At 38.5% G+C, this 20,396-nt stretch overlaps 1 protein-coding gene across 2 annotated transcripts in view; it reads left to right on the top strand.

The window, feature by feature from the left end:
* The window catches only part of UBE2H (ubiquitin conjugating enzyme E2 H), a 101,472-nt gene that overhangs the window by 8,139 nt on the left and 72,937 nt on the right, over positions 1-20,396 (top strand). Inside the window, exon 1 of one of the 2 annotated variants that reach the window (XM_044388253.3) lies at positions 9,133-16,514. The exons of the other annotated variant lie outside the window; for it this stretch is intronic. The gene's annotated coding sequence lies outside the window, so the exon portion shown is untranslated. Of the gene's footprint in view, positions 1-9,132; positions 16,515-20,396 lie in introns of those variants that run through there. 2 annotated transcript variants of the gene reach the window in all.

The following is a 20,396-nucleotide window of genomic DNA, read 5'->3' as shown; positions in this document are numbered from 1 at the left end:
ATTTTCAGGGGCGCCTGGGTGGCACAGCGGTTAAAACGTCTGCCTTCAGCTCAGGGCGTGATCCTGGCGTTATGGGATCGAGCCCCACATCAGGCTCCTCCGCTATGAGCCTGTTTCTTCCTCTCCCACTCCCCCTGCTTGTGTTCCCTCTCTCGCTGGCTGTCTCTGTCTCTGTCAAATAAATAAATAAAATCTTAAAAAAAAAAAAGAAATCCACATAGGTGACCTTCCTTTTTTTTAAAAAAAAAAAAAAAAAAAGTTTGTTATTTTCAGATTGCCAAAATGTAATTAAAGTGCAATATAGAAACCTTCTGAAAATGCAGAAAAGTCAGTTTGTACTTTTGAGAGACTGTTGTTACATTAGCGATTCTCAGGGGTGGGGCTATGGTGGTTTAGAAGAACTGCTGTATTTTTATGTGCAGGTACCATCGTAGTTTCTTCTCTGTACCTCACCAGATGCTTGCAGAGGGTGTCTGGTTGTTTGCAGGCCGGTGCTTGTGCAGGCTACTATGCCTGGCAGAACCCAAATCCTCAAGAGCCGCGTGGTGGAAAGCCCCACAGGACAGCTATATGCGGACGAAGGATCCTTTTTGCCTTCCCCTGCTTTTTAGGCATCTAGGGTGTAAGGTAGGTTTGTAAGGGTGCTGCTGATCTTTTGACCTGGCCCCTGCAGAGAAGTCAGGGAGGAGTAGGAAACCCATGTGCAGGGGAGAGGCTTGGCTGGACTTTGCCATCCTCTGCAAGACAGACGTGGTTGGTGGGTCTGTCTCCGGGCCCACAACAGGTACCACTTGTAGGGACCATATTTTGGGATTTAGAATATTGCTTAGTTGATTGGGAATGGAATCTTACATCTTTTGTTCAACTTCTTGGTCTGTTTTAGACACTTTCAGGGAGGCATTATGTATAAAAGAGAGATTCCCTACCTGTGAAATTGTTATTAATGTTGTAAGTTATGAGTTTTCTTCTTTTTCCATGTATCATGTTTTTATCATGTACACTTTTCAAGGTTTCTTGGATTATAAAATCTTAGTTGAGGTAATATAAATAGAAGAGTAAATATAGCGTGTGCCTGGTTCGTGTTACCTCAGAAGCAATTGGGTTACTACTCAGCTTAGTGAAAATAAATTTAGTTGTTTTGTCCAAGTGGTGCCAGTATAACTTTGGTTATCTGGATATTGCTCTTTAATCAGTGGACTTGATGTTGTATAATTTCAGAAGGGGTGATTAATTTAAAAATTCATAAATTTGGTAAGCCTTTCCATGTGGTGACCTATAGAAAGTTGATTCAGTTAGAACTGTGTTCGTAAGAGATCACTGGATGTAATATAGTTGGTTATATTGTCTTATGATCTTAAAGACTACTGAATGTTTAGTACCCCTTTGCTAATCTATTTATGTAAATCTGTATATAAATTAGTTAAGTCTCCTTGGCAGCACAGCCTGAAACTACATAACCCTTTTTGTTTCACTCCAAAGGAAATGATTTACTTTTTTTTCCCATTAATAGTCACTTTTATATGGCTTTTATATATGGTCCCACAGCTGTGAATTAGTAAGTACTTGGTCAGACCGCTAATTTAAACTAAGGCTTTTATAATGAAATCATCCCATGATGTAGATCTTGGAGATTTGGGGGTTTTATTACACATTATATTCACATTCATATAGTCAAAGTACGTTAAAATGTAGAACATGATACATGTTTGATAACAGAAATGATTGATCTTGGCAACAGAATTTGACATTATTAACATCTCTTAATTTTACCAACTAATTCATTCAATTCGCTACAGCCACCGTCTTCATAATGAATGAAATGAAAAAAAAAAAACTGTTTCTTGCCCCTTTATTCATTTGTATCCTTAGAGATTAGAAACAAAAACAAAAAACAAAATACTTTTAAGTCAGATTTGTTTTATGGGTAGAAGAAAGAGAGAAAGTAGACCTTTGAGTGTGTTCTTTAGTCTCATTGTCTGGATTGCTGCCCATTTCTCCTGGCAGTTAAGAAAGGCAGGTCTTGAATGCGGTCTTTGATGATCAAGTGACATATATTTGAGTATACCTGTATTGAATCATTTGTATACTGAGAACACTTACTTGCTTTTGTCTTGTCTTTCTATAAGCTCTTGGGTTAGAATAGTTAGGTACCAGATTCTATCTTTGAGTAATTAATGTGGCGTTTCCTTTGAAATTTAGCTGAGTTTTATAACCTATAAACCATGATACATCAGGAAAACTATTGGTGGCTCATCAGGACTGTCATTTCATTTCATGTATTTCCATTTGTATATCTGTTTTCTTTTTCTGTTGGTGTTCCTAACTTACACTTTGATTAATTTCTAGAAATCAAGCAAAAGTTAAATACACTGGCAGCAAAGTACACAAATAAACCTTTGAGGAGAAGTTCTTTCCAGATCCTTTACGGTATCTTATGTTCAGTCTTAACCAGAAGTAGTAGTGAAGCCAGGTCCTTTTTTCTAGGAGATTGGAAATCAGATACACTAGACTTAGTTCACTTTGTGTGGTTCGGCAATTATTTATCAAACTAGAACTTATGCTAAAAATACATAGTAGTTTACAACTTTGCTATGTGTCCTCTGAATATAAAAATAGGCTATGCCTTAGATTTGCCTTAACTCCGTTCAGTGAAGTCAGACACAATGGAACTTGACACCTGAATTTTGTGTTCTTATACTTTAAAGGTCCTGGTGTCTCCTTGCCTCTGAAGAATTTGGTGTTTCTCAGCTGGTTTTATGTAATCTGGTCAGTGTTTCCGAGATTCAGAAACTGCTGACTCTGCCTTCTTTTAATAAGTCCTCAAGGTAGTAAGTCTGGAGGTCTTTATCATCCAGCATCCTCCTGTGTTCTTAAAGCAGGGTAAATGGGAACAGTCCCTTACTCCTGTGGGAACGTATTCCCAGGAGTAAGTTCTAGCCCCTTTGCCTCTTGTACTTCAAAGAGTGACTAATGAAATAACCGTGTTTACTTGGGCTTATTGCTTGTTTTGGGGGGTGACCTGGTACGTATGCACAAGCCTTTGAACTGGATTATCTTAATTGACAGAGATACATGTCTTATCTTTCCATTTGCTTAGTGGGTAATAGAATTAGAAATTCTGTTTTTTTATAGAATCGGAAATTAGCGTATGATTTGTATGCTTTTAAATTGGGGCTTATTACTCATTTGAATGAATTGGTAAAACATAAGGATTTTAGTCTGTTAATTCTGGCTGTTTTATTTCTTAAATGTCATTCCTACGGTGTTCTGTCAGCTTTGATGAAGTTCTGATGACATTTTATTATTTAAAGTTAAATTTTAGTAGATATTACACTTACATAGATCTTAGCATGTTTTTCCTACTTGGAGAAAACCTGGAATGCAAATAATAGTATTACAAAGCAATAGTTGCTTTCTAAATTTAAGAGCTCTTTGAGTTGAGATTAATAATTGTATTATTTCTAGGCAAGATCCTTGGTGGTTTTGTTTTGTTTTAAGATTTTATTTATTTATTTGAGAGCCCACACAAGCAGGGAGAGGGGGAGAGGGAGAGGGAGAAGCAGACTCCCTGCTGAGCAGGAAGCCCAATGCCGGCACTCCATCCCAGGACCCTGGGATCATGACCTGAGCCAAAGGCAGATGCTTAACCGACTGAGCCATCCAGGCACCCTCCACTTTGTGGCTTTAAGTAGTAGCTTGAGAAATACTAATTCGTGGCTGTACTGCTTCAGATTAGGAGAGTAAACTCTGGTAACTTTGTTTTTATTATTGATACCAAAAATAGAAGCCAGAGTTGAAATTAGGAGTCTGTTTTTCATTCCTGACTTATAAAATCAGTTTTACTATTTAGTAGTCACAGTTGCTATATGAAAAATAGAATTAAAACAGTATAACCTAATGCCTTAGGTAATGCTATTTATAAGAGTGTAAGAGTCCTAGAGAATGAAAGATGACACTAAGTAGGTTTTAATATAAATGTTCTGGTGTCTCTTTATAATAATAGATGGCACTGCTTTTATATTTTTGAGGTTTCTGAATTGTATGTGACCTGTCAATAATTAAAAAAAAATAATATAAGCCCTGTAATGGTGCCTGACTTACAGAGTTTTTATCAGCATAGAATGACAGCATGCTGTTCCTTTCAAAACTTTGTATTTAATTACCTAAATCATACTTTGGTTTTTAAAAGGTAAATTTAGGGAATGGGAATACAGGTGAGTAAAAGGATACATCCAGAGCCAGAATAGAATCCCATCAGAGTTTAAAACAGTTCAGTAGTTAATATTTTACTTTTAATACTCTTTAGGTATTTTGAAGATATCTTTTGTAAAAAATTTATTTGCTAACATTTTTTTTTTTTAAGTAATCTCTACATCCAACATGGGGGTCAAACTCATGACCCCAAGACTCATGCTGTATGGACTGAGCCAGCCAGGCACCCCAGTTGCCAACATTTTTTTTTTTAATTGTTTTTAAAGATTTTATTTATTCATTTGACAGAGATAGAGACAGCCAGCGAGAGAGGGAACACAAGCAGGGGGAGTGGGAGAGGAAGAAGCAGGCTCCAAGCGGAGTAGCCCAATGTGGGGCTGGATCCCGAGACCGGGATCACGCCCTGAGCCGAAGGCAGACGCTTAACGACTGAGCCTCCCAGGCGCCCCCAACATTTTCATGGATATTTAAACTCTGGGTGTCTATAATGGATCAGTTTTGCTCCATGTTATAGTAATTTCAGTTATTAGTCTCAAGACAGCTAAGCATGTATAAAAACTTTGGATGCTTACTTTTTTATTTATCTTTAAATTTTTTTATTTTTTAAGCAGGCTTCACACCCAATGTGGGGCTTGAAGTCACGACCCTGAGATCAAGAGTTGCATGCTCTACCAGCTGAGCCAGCCAGGTACCCCTGGATGCTTAATTTTTTTTAAGTTGGGATGAAAGAAAGCTTGGGAAGTAAGCAGCCTCATTTTCTGCTGTTTTGCTTTAATGTTTGATAGCTTTTTACTCTTCTTAGATAAGCTTTTAATCTTGGATTTACAGAAAAGTTGCAAAGATCCTACAGAGAGTTCCTGTACCTCACCCAGTTCTGATTACCCCTATGTTATTTTATGTTACAGAGACACACTGGTCAAAACTAAGAACCAACAGTGTGGTTGGTATGTTACCATAAACTAAACTTCAGGCTTTATTCAGATTTCACCAGTTTTTCCATGACTATTCTTTTCAGTTCCAGGATTGAATCCAGGATACCACATTACATGTAGTGGTCATGTCTCCTTGGTATTCTCTAGTCTGTGACAGTTGTTCAGTTCTTTCTTGTTTCATAGAACGTTGACAGTTCTGGAGTACTGGTCAGGTGTTCTTTGGAGTATTCCTCAATTTCAGTTTATCTGATTTTTTTCCACTCATGATTAGACTTTGTAATAGTAAAGGTATTAAGATTGGCCAAACTCATTATGAGGTTTTGGAAAGAATACCACAGGGGTGAAGTGCCCTTCTCATCGCAAACGGGCTGTGTGAGGGGCATACCTATGTGCTTAGGACATCACAGGCCTTAGTGGTGCTCGCCAGGTTTTTCCTGTAAAGTTACTATTCTTCCTTCAGTATTCTGTTCTTTGGAAGGTAGTCACTAAGTGTAGCTGACATTCAAGAAGCCCCGGGGGAATTAGGTTCTGCTCCTGGAAGGAGTTACTGTTTGACTTGTGTGTGTGTGTGCGAATGTTTTGGTTTTTTTGTTGTTGTGTTGTTCTTGACTCAAAAAAATTTTTTTCTATTTAAATTTCTTCTTGTGGCCTCTTCTCTCCCTTTCATTGTAGAGTTAGTTCTGTCAGTCTTCAGGTCCATTTCTAGGGGTTTTGAGGATGATTTGATAGTTACTAATTGTTTTGGTGGGCGGAGATGAACTTGTGGTCCTTCTACTCTGCCACCATCTTCCTGCTCCTTGTTTTTGACCCTTGATTGTAATATATTAGTGCACTAATCTAAGTTATTAGCTTTTGTTCAGAAGTTATATTTGACTTTGAATGAAGTATAAATTGGTACGGCCTTAGGGAAATGAAATGGGAAGTAAATATATGAGGATGTGGTCTGGGAGCTCACAGATTTGTAGGATTTGTTTATTTAGCAATTTGCAAGTGGCAAATTGAACTTTCTACATTTGGCTGTTTTTAGGTCTATAATAACATTTATATGTGAAAATGAAGGTAAACTTAGAATGAGCTGCGAAGGTATTAGTTAAAAGCTTCATAACTCAAGGAATTCTAAGATCTTAGCGTTTTAGGGTGGGGTACTGATAAAATGCTATTACATTCTGTGTGGCGTCTTGTTATTAACCAGTTCTATAATCAACTCGTGAGAGAGAAGAATATATTCTCATCAGCTGCTAGTTTGAGCAGAGGATCATTATTTTGGCCCACAAAAGCATTTTATTCTATCTTAAAGGAATGCATTTTTTACCATTTTGATACCTTTTTCTTTTTAGCAGGTCTATTTGTAGTTTCACTGAAAATCTTGACATAAGTGTAGTTGTCAGTTTTAACCAGAAATTCAATTTTTTTTTTTAAAAGAGTTTTATTTATTTGACAGAGCACGGGAGCATGTGTGCACACGCAAGTGAGCACAAGCAGGGGGAATGGCAGGGAGAGGGAGCCCAGTGCGGGCTTGATCCCAGGACCCTGGGATTATGACCTGAGCTGAAGGCAGACGCTTAACCGACTGAGCCACCCAGGTGCCCCCCAGAAATTCAGTTACTATGGGAAGATTAACTGTGTGGAACTTCACTTTTTCTTCAGAATTTTGTAAGCATTTGAAGCTTATTTTTTTAAAGGAGAAAACTCATTTTACTTTGACAACCCCAGTGTATTTTTATTTTGGCTGATGTTTTTGCCATTTTCTCCTTTCTCCCTAGGAATAACACTGATGATGAAAGTCCTAAAAGTATATACGATACATTGTTTTCTTTTTAAGATTTTATTTGTTTGTTTTTAAGATTTTATTTATTTGTCAGAGAGCACAAGCATGAGGAGCGGCAGGCAGAGGGAGAAGCAGGCTCCCCGCTGAGTAGGGAGCCCCATGCAGTACTTGATCCCGGGACCCTGGGGTCATGGCCTGAGCCAAAGACAGACACTTAACTGACTGAGTCACCCAGGTGTCCCAGATTTTATTTATTTTAGAGAGAAAGAGCGAGTGTAAGTGGCCGGGGTGGGGGGGAGGGGAGCAGGTGGCAGTGATAGGGGGAGAGGGAGAGAGACTCTGAAGCAGACTGCACTGAATGCAGAGCTGGACACCGGGCTTATCTCACAACTGTGAGATCATGACCTGAGCCAAAACCAAGAGTCGGATGCTTAACTGACTGAGCTACCCAGGTGCCCCAGTACATTGTTTTCTTGAACAGAGTGTATTTATAGTTGAGGATATTAGGTAAGTGACCTCTGGAAAAATGTTGGCCAAACCCATTTGGTTTCTAGGCTAAGGTGTTAAGCTAAACTGTCTCTCTTAGGAACTTCCTTGAAAATAGTGAGGAAGAAAGGTAGAAGTTGAATATTAATGGTAAATATCTTGCTAGTTATAAACATAGTAGTAATAAATAGTAATACAGTCTTTGAAATTGTAGAGGACAGTTTGGAATTTGTATACTAGTTCATGGGGACACCTGAGCTTTTGTGTGGTATATAGGTCAGAAGTGTTCATAACCAGCTGTTTATTGGCTTAGTAACCCCAGTGGTGCACTTTTAGAGCTTTGGCCTTAATACTAACACCTGGAGGTCATGTAGACGCTGAGAGTCAGTAGTGTGGCACTTAGGGCCATCTTACTGGCTTGGTGACTCTGTGCCAGTTTTGAACTGGTTCTTTGCTCACTTTAAGTCCTTTGAAAGAAAAGAAACAAGGCTTAAGTTTTAAAGAGCAGTTTTAGGCTCATAGCAAAATTGAGGAGAATGTACAGAAAATGTCTCCTATCCTTCTGGCCCCACTCATGCACAGCCTCCTCCATTATTAGCATCCCCCACCAGAGTGGTGCATTTGTTACAACTGATGAATCTGCATTGACACATCATTATCACCCAAAGGCTGTAGTTTGCATTAGAGTTCATTCTTAGTGTTGTGTATCTGTGTGTCTGGACATATATATAATGACATACATCCATCATTATGGTATCCTACACAGTATTTTCACAGCTCTAAAAATTCTCTGTACTCCTCCTGTTCATTCCCCACTTCCCCAACCCCTGGCAACCAGTTATCTTTTTATTGCCTTCATAATTTTGCCTTTTCTAGAATGTCCTATAGTTGGAGTCATATAGGCTATAGCCTTTTCAGATTGGCTTCTTTCAGTTAGTAATATGGACTTAAGTTCTATTATGACATTGCGTGGCTTGATAGCTCATTTCTTTTTAGTGCCAAATAATGCTGGATTGTCTGGATGTACCACAGTTAGTTTGTCCATTCACCTTGGTGAGCTGTTTTTAGTGAACAGAGCTAATATTTTTCTAATGGTTCTTCATTTTTCCAGATTCACCTTTGTACTTAAAAAAAAAAAAAATCTCTTAGTAACAAGTGGTTCCATTTTATACTGCTGGCCCATTCTATTCTTAGTTCTGCCTTTCTTGACCCCTAATACTTGCTCTATAATGTGCTGCTTCTCATTCTGGTATATTTCAGTTTATTCTTGTAGCATCTTTGCTTTGAAGTGTTATGGCCCACTTTTTATGGATTAAAAACCTGGCTGCACAGATTGGCTGAAAGTGCTGAGATCGTAGAGGAAGTCCTTTATGGGAGGAAGCTGAAGCCAATGAGAGTTTGTCATGCTTTTGTCCCTTTGGCACACATTAACTTTGCATATGAAGTAGGTGCTCAGAAAACACCTGTTAAGTGAATTTTGATACATAATATACTATAGGTTTTTGCCAAGTCCTTAGGTCAGTTTTAGACCAAACTTGGCACCTGTATGGAAAATCAGAAACCTGTGACAGGTTTCTGTATACAGAAATTATGCTGGGGAGAGGCACATCCTCCTCAAATGAAGAGGACTGCAGTTCTTTTTCGTTCGTTCGTTCGTTCTTTTTTTTTTTTTTTTTTTTTTTTAACAATTTAATTTATTTATTTGACAGAGACAGAAAGAGAACACAAGAAGGGGGAGCGGGAGAAGCAGGCTCCCAGGGAGCCCAGTGCAGGGCTGACCCCAGGACCCTGGGATCATGACCTGAGCTGAAGGCAGACGCTTAACCAGCAGAGCCACCCAGGCGACCCAGGACCTCAGTTCTTTATGTGCAGATTCCATTTGCCATTTCACATACACTGCTCATTTTCCCACGTGTGATGTGAGCATTTGTGTTCTGAAATTGTCCTAAATGCTAATACTTTATCTTAATGTTTTATTTATTTGACAGAGAACACAAGGAGGGGGAGCAGTAGGCCGAGGGAGAGGGAGGAGCAGACTCCTCCCTGAGCAGGGGCTCAGTCCCAGGACCCTGAGATCATAACCTGAGCCCAAGGCAGACGCTTAACTGACTGAGCCACCCAGGCGCCCCACTTTAGTTTATTAATAGTCATTTTCAGATGAGTTCCCTTTTAAGATTCTTTGATTGCTGGTTTTATTTAAGATCAAAAAAGCTATTAGGATTGTGGATTGGGGAAAGAAACAGTTGGCACTTCTGGTACTTTGTGAAGTAGGATACCTTAGACTCACCAAGTCATATAGCTTATTAATATCTCTGTACTTCGTAAAGTGTCTCAAGTTATTCTTTACAAATTAATGGTTCTCAAGGTATATTTTACTAACTTAAGTTTTGATACAATCAATTTTTTTGTCTGCTCAAGACCTGACTGAGGAGTTTATTCTTTGTTTTTTGTTGTTGTTACCTTTCACCCATACTCTGAGGAAAGAGAAGATTTTAAGAAATGCTGTAATAGCTCACACCTTTTATAAAAATTATATGTGGCCTGTTTTTAGTTACTCAAAATAATGGGGAAAATATAATAGCAAGGTGTTTAAAATCTCATAGGGACAAAACTTGAAGTTCAGTGATATAGTTAAACTACGTACACATAAATACAGCTTTTTTCTTTGTGTCTGCATGGGCTGTTAGGAAAAGACTTTTACTCAGATTATTGGTAAATTCTTTAATAACTTGAATTCTCAACACTGATTCCGAAGTATTGCCTACAGACTCCTTGGGATCCTGGAGACACTTTCTGGGGGATTGTAAGATCAAAACTTGTTTTCAGGGCACCTGGGTGGCTCAGTCATTAAGTATCTGCCTTCGGCTCAGGTCATGATCCCTGGGTCCTGGGATTGAGCCCCGCATCGGGCTCCCTGCTCAGCAGGGAGTCTGCTCCTCCCTCTGCCTCTGCCTGCTGCTTTCCCTACTTGGGCTCTCTCTCTGTCAAATAAAATCTTAAAAAAAAAAAAAAAAAAAAAGATTTAAAAAAACTTGTTTCATAGCTACCTTTTTTTTTTTTTTTTATCTTGCCTTTTTTGCTGACATTCGCTCTGATGGTGCAAAACCAGTGGTGGATAAAACTGTTGATGCCATAGCCCACCAAAACAGTGGTCATAGTAGAAATACTCTCCCCCCCCCCCCACATACCTACAGTTAAAAAAGGGCAGCTTCATTTGAGCATGGCTTTGATGAGATGTAAAGATACTTATTAAATTTTGGCCTTCAATTATGTGTGATTCCAATATTCTAATATTCTGTGTGATGAAAGAGGAAACACCTTTCCTGCAAGTCGCAAGTATGGTGGAGTTTTCTAGAAGAAACAACACAGGTGATTTTGAGTTGCCAACTGAACTAGCTGTTTTTCTGTGGAATGCCGTTTGTACTTGAAAGGATGTAGTTGAAGCAATTGTAGTTGTTTAGAGTTGGATGTTTGGCAGACATTTTCTCCAAATAAAGCGAGGCCACCATTTCAAGGAAAACTGCTAGTATATAAAATGATACAGTAAAAATATAAAATACAAGCTTTAAAGTAAAAATTGGAATTTTGGGTAACTTGTTTTCTGCCACCACATGGTTGACAGTCGTCTAATACATTTTGATGGGATTAGTGGTGATATTAACTAACATGATCTTTCAATATTGTGTAATGAAATGTATCAGCATTAGGAAGATCCATATGAGTCTGTGAACCGGTATTTTCCAAATAGCCAGCACATGATAGAAAATCATGCTTGGATGGTGCCTGGGAGGCTCAGTCGGTTAAGCGTCTGCCTTTGGCTCAGGTCATGATCTCAGGGTCCTGGGATCCCTGAGATTGAGGCCCTTATTGGGCTCCCTGCTCGGTGGGGAGTCTACTTCTCCCTCTGCCCTTCCCCCTGCTTATGCTTTCTCCCTCCCCCACCTCTCAAATAAAATCTTAAAAAAAAAAAAAAATCGTGCTTGGGTAAAAGACCCATTAAAAAAATGCAAGGTAGACTAGTGGACTTTAACAATATGAAAAATTCATTGGTACCATTCCAGATTCAACATTGCAGCTGGCCTTTAGGAAACTACCACTTGTCAAGTGTTGGTGTAATATCAATGGAGAATGTCCAGAATGATCTGAAAAGTCTATTAAACTACTCTTCTTTTTCTAACTGCATTCAAAACATAATGTACCAGATTTAATACAGAAGCGTATATGAGAATCCAGCCCATTTCTGTTAAGCCAGACATTAAAGAAATTTGCTAAATTTTTTTTTTTGTTTTGGGAATTATTTTTCTTAAAAATGATATATGTTAACATGCATAAGATTTATTACTTTAAAATGAGCTGATGTTTTAAATTTCACAATGGTAAATGTCAGTAAAAGCTCTTTGGAGTCATCAGTTTTTAAGTGTAAAGGGTGCTAAGACCAGAAAGTTTGAGAACCACCACTTCAACAAATGTATGTTGGAAGAGAAGTTGTGTTGTACAAAGTCTAGGACGTGCTTTATTTGTACCTAATGCATAGTGTTGGCAAAATAGTAGATTTTTTTTTTCAAATTTTTATTTAAATTCTATTTAGTTGACATAGTGTGATACTGGTTTCAGGAGTAGAATTCGGTGATTCATCACTTACATATAACACTCGGTGCTCATTACATCAAGTGCCCTCCTTAATACGCTTCCACCAGCTAGCCCATCCCCATCCCCTTCCTCCATCAACCCTCAGTTCCCTATGGTTAGGAGTAGATTTTTTTTTTTTTTAAAGATTTATTTATTTTAGAAAGTGTGTATGAGCAGGGGAAGGGGGGGAGAGAGAGAATCTCAAGCAGACTCCTTGCGGAGCGTGGAGCCCAACTTAGGGCTCAATCCTACTACTGTGAGATCATGACCTGAGCTAAAATCAAGATTTGAATACTTAACTGACTGAGCCACCCAGGTGCCCCAAGAGTAGATTCTTTAATATAAAGTATTTGAATCAGGTTGAATTGAATTATACAGTAAACAAGGTAAATACACATTTAGCCATGAAGGGAAATTGGTGTAATGTGAAGATGGGAAGTATTTTCATGTCAGTAAAGAGTGTTAGAGTTTATACTGTGTTTTATAGATTCTAACACCTTTTTTTCCATATCTCAACATCTTTCAAATTGAGATGTCTTAGAGTTGGTGGTGAATCAGGTTGTCAGCCTCTTTGTTTCTTGACGTTCTGAAATAATGTAGATATGATGAAATAAGGTGGCACTTTTTTGTGTGTGTGTGCATGTTTTTGTTTGAAGCTGAGGAGGAAACGTTGAATAGCAGTTTACTTTTTGGGCTACAGGATATGTTACATTAAATTTTATTTAATCAGGCCCTGAGTTGACTCTGGGCAGTTGACAATGGGTCCATTGTTAGATTATCCCATTCATAAAACATACATCTTCATTCTAAGAAAGAAGACTAGATTCTACTGCCAGAATTCAGGCTCTTAAAATAAAATGTAAAATGTGATGTAAAAATTTTATATACATAGGAAAAACTTTGTTTTCCTATGTAATCATATTGTTGGGAACATAATGGTGAGTATTGAGTTATTCTCATTTCTGTTGTAAAGCAGGCCATGGGAGGTTTTACCATGTAGCTCTTAGGAAATGAATAACAGTGGGATGCCTGGGTGGCTCAGTTGGTTAAGCATCTGCCTTTGGCTCAGGTCATGATGTTAGGGTTCTGGGATCGAGTCCCTTGTCCCGCTCCCTGCTCAGTGGGGAGTCTGCTTCTCCCTGTCCCCCTGCCTATCCCCTTGCTTGTGCACACGCTTTCTCTCAAATAAATAAAATCTTTAAAAAAAATTGAAGAGTAGCAGAATTGAAAGACTTAAAAAATTTTCTTTTAACGATTTATTTTTGACAGCATATGCACACAAGCGGGGGAGGGGCAGAAGGAGAGGAAGAGAATCCTCAAGCAGACTCCCAACTGAGCATGGAGCCCAATGCAGGGCTCCATCCCATGACTCTGAGATAATGATCTGAGCTACTCAGGTGCCCCTAAAATTTTCTTTAATTGAAGAAATCAATATTTATTAATACTGCACTGAAGCTTGAAGAAGTTGTAAGTTTACTTTTGGTTATTGTTATTCTGAACTTGAGTACTGTTAATATTTATTCTGTGTGGTCTTATGAGGACCTGGGAGATACAGATGCTCATTTGTGTAACTTCAGAGCAATTTCTGTTCTCTTGAAGAGGTCTATTAAAAGATGAGTTATTGGGGGCGCCTGGGTGGCTCAGTCATTAAGCGTCTGCCTTCAGCTCAGGGTGTGATCGTAGAGTCCTGGGATCGAGCCCCACATCAGGCTCTTCTGCTGGGAGTCTGCTTCTTCCTCTCCTACTCCCCCTGCCTGTGTTCCCTCTCTCGCTGGCTGTCTTTCTCTCTCTGTCAAATAAATAAAGTCTTAAAAAAAAAAAAAGATACTGTATTCTGTTATTAACCTCCTGCCTCTATTTAATTCTGTATAAAAACAAAAAGGACCATAACATGGAGATATAAAGATGTTATACAAGTAAATAGCATAGGCACCCTTAATAATAAATTTAAAAAGAGGATAGGACCTTGGAAAAGTACGGAGTCAAGTCTGTGAGAGGAGGCTTCCTGGAGGAAGCTGACTGTCCTAGAGACAGGAGGTAAATAAGCAAGAGGGCACATGTGGGGATGTGAGGTGGCTGGTGGCTTAACTCGAGTAAAAGATCAGAGGTTGTAAATAAGTCACTGTAAGTATGTATGTGCTGAGCACATTATGTGACCAAGATTATGTGGGTTGCTGTAAAAGCGATAGGCTGAGCTTTTTTTGCCTTTTATGATCTAATAGACACTCTGGAACTAGTAGAACCACACCTGATACTTTGCTGGAGGTACTTTGCTGGAGGTGTGGTTTCTCATCTGTCAACTGAAGGAGGGTTCTTGATAAAGAATTTACCCATAGAAATTGAAATCTGATCATGGGTTGGCAGGGTTTTACTAATGGTGTTAATAGAAGAGAATGCAGGGGCTTGTGGCGCATTATATGAGAATGATTCACATTCTGAAACGCGTATACCTTTGTAGGCGTATACTGCATTGGAAAAGTGAGATATTTGGAATGACCATAGGCTTTAGTCATATAATGGATTTGCAGCTGCATTTGGTTTCTTCATCCAAAAAAATGAAGAAAATACCATATCATAGGATTGCTGGAAGGATGACACAAAGTCATATATGTGACTGCGTTTAGTACGTAGTTGCTTAGTGAATACCTGAGGAATTGTAGCTGGCTGTTATTAAAAGATCTGTAATAATGTAGCTGTAACGTGGAGTTCACAGATCAGCAGGTAAGGGCAAGATTGAGGTGGTCAAGGACCCAGGTTCCTTCTGTTTTCTCATACCCAGCCATCTTTACTGTCCTGTAGGAGTTGCTCCTGCTATCACATTAATGTTACATGCAGGAGGAGGAAGAAAGGGGTGATTAAGACAAACTAGCTAAGACTCCTCCCCCAACCCCCAACTTTTAAGGAATTTTTTGAGTGTCCCTCCCTACAAATGGCACTTACATTCTGGGCCAGAAATACCAGCTGACCAACCCTAACTGCAAGAGAGGCCAGGAAACGTCACTTTTTGACTGCCCTTAATAAAATTAGTTATATTAGTAAGGGGAGGGGCGGCTGGCTGACTCAATTGGAAGAGCATGCGCCTCTTGATCTCAGGGTCATGAGTTTGAGCCCCACGTTGGGTGCAGAAATTACTAAAAAAAATGAAAAGAGAATAGATACTGGGTTGGGTAACCAGCAGTGTTTGTCACAATTTTTTTTTTCTTTCATTTACATATTGGGGGGTATTATCATTCAGGCTTGGCTTCCCATGCTTTGAATTTTGGTTTATAAATTTTGTTTCTTGCTTTTATCCCATCTCTTCCAGATTCTGCTTTGCTGGAAGACTGGGTTTTCGTGATGACATATTTACTCTGAGGCATTGAGGGAGAAGACAAAGCATTAACTTGTCTCTTTTCACTTCTAGTTTATCTTCAGACTTTAACTCGGGACCTAATTTGGGAGGTTGGTAGAGGAGGGGCAGCATGTCAGTATGAGAGAAGACTGCCTGACAGACCATCCAGCGTTCTTGTCCTTGACTCTGCCACTCAGTGCTGCGAGACCTTGTGCCTTTCACTTCCTTCTTGGGTATCCCTTTCTTTATATATCGAATAAGGAATTGGCTTAAATGATCCTAAATCTTTGCAACTTGAATGCTGTGATTTTTATCTGCAGATACTTTGCATATACCTCTTATTGTGGGTGTATATATATGTAAATTGTGAAAGATCTTCAAAGCCATGCATATACCTGGAATTGCCTTCTAGGGAATAGAAAATTGAAAATAGCTTTATGACAAATTTTAAATCTTACTTTGGATCTTATTATCTTTGCAGATATGTATTGTAAAAATTAAGTTCTTCAACTTAGAACTTTCTTGGTTTGAATTTTTCCTAAGGCTTTTTAGAGGCCCTTGACATCTTTATTTCTGACTTCCTGAGATAAAATTTTGCTTCATGTTTAGAAATCTGTGTTAATGTCAAGTTTGAGTAGGAAAAGCCTCTGTCTTGGGCCAGTAACAGTTGTTGCACTTTCATTTCTAGAAATGGATCCCTGGAGGGGCACCTGGGTGGCTCAGTCGGTTAAGTGTCAGGTTTTGGGTCAGGTCATGATCTCAGGGTCCTGAGATCGAGCCCCGCGTTGGGCTCCGTGCTCAGCCCTTTCCTTCTTCCTCTGCCCCTCCCCCTACTCTCTCTGTCTCTGTCTCTTTCAAATAAAATCTTTTAAAAAAATTAAAAAAGTAAAAAAATGTAATTAAAAAGAATGAATCTCTGGAATTAGTTGAAGTATTATGAAAGTACAGTTATTAAAATACTGTTCAGTGTTAACTGATCACCAGCTCACCTCAGAATTCAAATGCTTTGTTTACCATGTTTAAGTCAGACTTTGACTATGAATAAATCGGTTGTTACCATTATTACAGATGGTGGAATTAAAGCAAGATGTTACAGTCCTTGTCTGGTAACGGGGAGCTGCCAAGTTAAGAATGCCTTCTGATTTTGTCCGGTGGGGTGAGTGTATCTGTTCCCTGTATGTTTTAGGAGAGGGGGACTTGCTGTTCACCCATGTTGTGTTTCAGTTTTGTTTTGCATGTAGAGTATGTCCTGAGAGGCAGTATGGTTTAATAAGTGGGACAAGGCCCTTGTTAGAATTCTCTGAAACAGCCCCCCCCCGCCGGCTTAGTCGGTTGAGCATCTGACTCTTAATTTCAGCTCAGGTCATGATCTCAGGGTCCTGAGATTGAGCCCTGCGTGGGGCTCCCCACTCAGTGGGGAAGTCTGCTTCTTTCCTTCTCCCTCTTCCTCAGCCCCTGCCCCTGCTTTCCCTCTCTCTCAAAAAATAAATCCTTTAAAAAAAAAAAAAAAAGGAATTCTCTGAAACAATGTAATTTCACACTAGTACATTTCTCTTTCATCTTTGTTCCCTGATCCCTGGTGTTATGAATGAACAGTAGATTTCAGATTGCTTCCATGTTTTGTTTAATTAATTTATTTTTAAGATTTTAAAAACTTTATTAGAGCAGAATGGGCAAGAGAGAGCAGGAGGGCAGGGAGGGGAGAAGTAGGCTCCCCGCTGAGCAGGGAGACTGATGTGGATGCGATCCCAGGACCTCCATATGTATTTGTATTTATATTTATATTTATTTTATTTTATTTTTAAAGTTTTAATTTGAAAGCACGAGTGAGAAAGAGAGAGCATGGTGGGGGAGGGGCAGAGGGAGAAACAGACTCCCTGCTGAGCAGGGAGCCCAACGGAGGGCTGGATCCCAGGACTCCAGGACCATGACCTGCACAGAAGGCACACCCTTAACCGATTGAGCCACCCAGGCACCCCAGTTACAGATCCTTTTACTGAAGTTCGGGTTATTAGTTGGAAATGCTATGATTGAGGACATTCGTATCAGTTTTATGATTTTCCTAAATTACTACATAACTTCTAATCACATAAAAAGAGTCTAAGCTTGTCCAAGCGACTTTAAGTTATGATTAATAATGCAGAACCAATTTTAGGTTGGTAGTAATATTTACTGGTTAAAATGTAGTGGTAGGCCTTTAACTTGGCCTTATTATAGATCTTTTTCTTTCAGCTGCCACATTTTTATGAGTAAAACTACAAAAGCAGAGAAAACTTCATTTTCTGGAAGTTGGTTGATGAGGGTAATTTGGATAGAATTGCATAATGTTGGCATTATTAAGTTTTTGTTCAACAGATATTGACTGGAAATTTTTCTTTATTAAGTTTACTATGAAAAATCTCAGATACATAAAAGTGGAAAGAGTAAAATAAATGAATACCTATCTTTCCACCATGTAGACTCAATAAATATTTTGCTATATTTGCTTTATCATACATATTTTTAGTTGAGCCTTTTCCAAGTAAGTTGCAAATATAATATTTCTGCCTAAATCCTTCAGCATACATCTTTGAAGAGTCCGGACTTCTTCTGTGTAAGCACAGTACCATTATCATACTTGAGGATATTAACAATAATTCTATTGGTTATTATGTAATTTTTCTGTAGAGGAAGTATTCAAGTGATGAGATTGTTAATTTATCCGTTTTCAGAGTAAGTAAAGCATATACTCTTCCTCTAAACAGTATTAGAAAGGCAAAGTTAGGCCGAAAAGATTGCTTTAACTCATGTTATCCTAGTGGGGAAAGTATTTTTTACACATTCTGGTAAATTATAAACTAAGCTTTTAGACCTTAAAAATAACTGTTACAGCTGCCCATTTTATTTGAAGATTTATTTATTAGAGCACGTGGCATCTGCTTGAGCAGGCATGCCTGAGGTGTGGTGAGGAGGGGCAGAGGGAGAGAGAGAATCTCAAGCAGATTCCCTGCTGAGCATTGAGCCTGGTAGTGGTGGGGGCTTGATCTCACAACCCTCAGATCATGACCTGAGCTGAAATCAAGAGTCAGATGCTTAACCACCTGGGCCACCCCAGTGCCCTAATAGCTTCCCCTTTAAAAACAAGAAAAAGGAAATTAGTAATTTATGTAGAATGTATTTGAAGTGGACCCATATTCATTGAGTTTTTTTTTTTTTTTTAAAGCAAAGTGGAGGCTTGATTAGCTTTTGTTGTATATGTATAAATTTTACACAAACTGAAGGGTAGGGTACATTTAATAAAATTTCATTTGTGTGAAACTTTGGAGTAGATTCTTCGGTTTCACAGAGTTCAGCAGAAGAAACTCTTTTGATTTGAATCCACGTTAAAATCTTTTAGAAATAGATTACTCCATTTTTCTGCCATCAGAAAATGTGGACCCTCAGGATTAAAGACCAGACACAGAGGTGCAGTCAGCCTAATAGAAAAATAATAGTACACATTGTACCAGTGACGTGAGATTGTGTACCTAGGGCTTAGCACAAGGTCTGACACTGAAATGTTAGCTCAAAAAAAAAAAAAAAAAAAAAAAAAGACATGGAATACGTATTGATTTAGAACTATGGACACCAGGACATTTTCAAGATTGCGTTTTATTTTATTTATTTATTTTTGTTGTGTTCTAGTTCTTTGCTCATTTAAAAATATTTTTTAAATAATGAAATATTTTGAGCACCACAACAAATACGATGAGGAAATAAGGTGAGGATAATAGAAGAGACTCCATTATTCACTTTTGTCAGATCTTAACATTTTGCCATATCTGCTTCAGAAATTATATTTTTTAGAGAGAGAGAAGACCTGTAGTTACATTGAAGCCCCGTGTGTAGTCCTTTCTGATTCTACTCTCCTCCCTCTCTTCATGAAATGCAAGTAGCCACTTTCTGGAATTCTCTTTCTGGTTTTGTGGTTTTTTTTTTTTTTTTTTTTTTTTTACTTTCTTTATATATGTGTGCGTATCCATAAGTAACCGGTATCGTTGTTTTTCATGTTTAAATAAATGGTATCCTATGTTTTAGGTCAGTACTACTGAGATTTATCGATACTGATAGAAGTAGCTCTACTTCATTTATGCTCATTTATAAAAGTTACACACAATACCATATTTTACTTATTCATCTTGCTAATGTACATTTAGGTTACTTCCAGTTTTTTACCATTATATATAGTACTGTAAAGAACATTTATGAATGTCATTTTGAGCACAAATGTATTTCTGTAGAGCAGTGTTTTTCAGGCTTTTTGGTTCATTAGACACCATAAGAAATGTATTTTACATTGAGACCCAGCATGTACACACACACACACACACACACACACACACACACGTGTGTGTGTATATATATGCATAATGGAAACTATAGCTTTATAAAAATAACTTAATTAAAACAATATTTAGCTGAAAAAATTAGCCATAAAATGTGAGAGGTGCATCCTCGAGGTATGTATCTAGCCACTCATTTTTTAAAAAGTGCTAATTGGGACCCACTTTTAACAAATAAAGACCTAATGGGATGCCCTGATGCAGAATTGCTGGTCTTAATGGTGCACATCTTTGCTTTGCTTGAGATAAAAAAAAATTACTCTTCAAAGTGGTTATACCAAAAAGCTACGTTTCTTTGAGACCTCCTGTTTATTCGCATCCACACCAACGCTTACTTGTCTAGCTTTTTAATATTTGCTAATCTGATGGATGTGAAATGGTGTCCCAATGTTTCAGTCTGTTTTCTGATCAAATATTTTGAGTGCCTTTTCTCTGTTGGACCCTTGCAAAGCATTAAAGATGCCACCAAGAAGAGCAAGACATGGCTCTTGTTCTCTAGGACAGAGAGGTGAACTTTGTCAGCTGGTGAGTGGCAGAGGGACACACAAGAGGGAGTGATGTGCAGCCCACTTGGAAACGTGGCTCTTGTGAGAGATGAAAGTTGACCTTGGTCCTGAAAGATGAGTAGGCATTTTCAACAGCACACAAAGTTGCAGGACATTCCAGGTGAAGAGGAA

This window comes from Ursus arctos, unplaced genomic scaffold, assembly GCF_023065955.2.
Source record: "Ursus arctos isolate Adak ecotype North America unplaced genomic scaffold, UrsArc2.0 scaffold_3, whole genome shotgun sequence".
NCBI classification, from domain to species: domain Eukaryota; kingdom Metazoa; phylum Chordata; class Mammalia; order Carnivora; family Ursidae; genus Ursus; species Ursus arctos.
The sequence above is the reverse complement of the archived record's forward strand: the minus strand, read 5'-3'. Positions and strand labels throughout refer to the sequence as shown.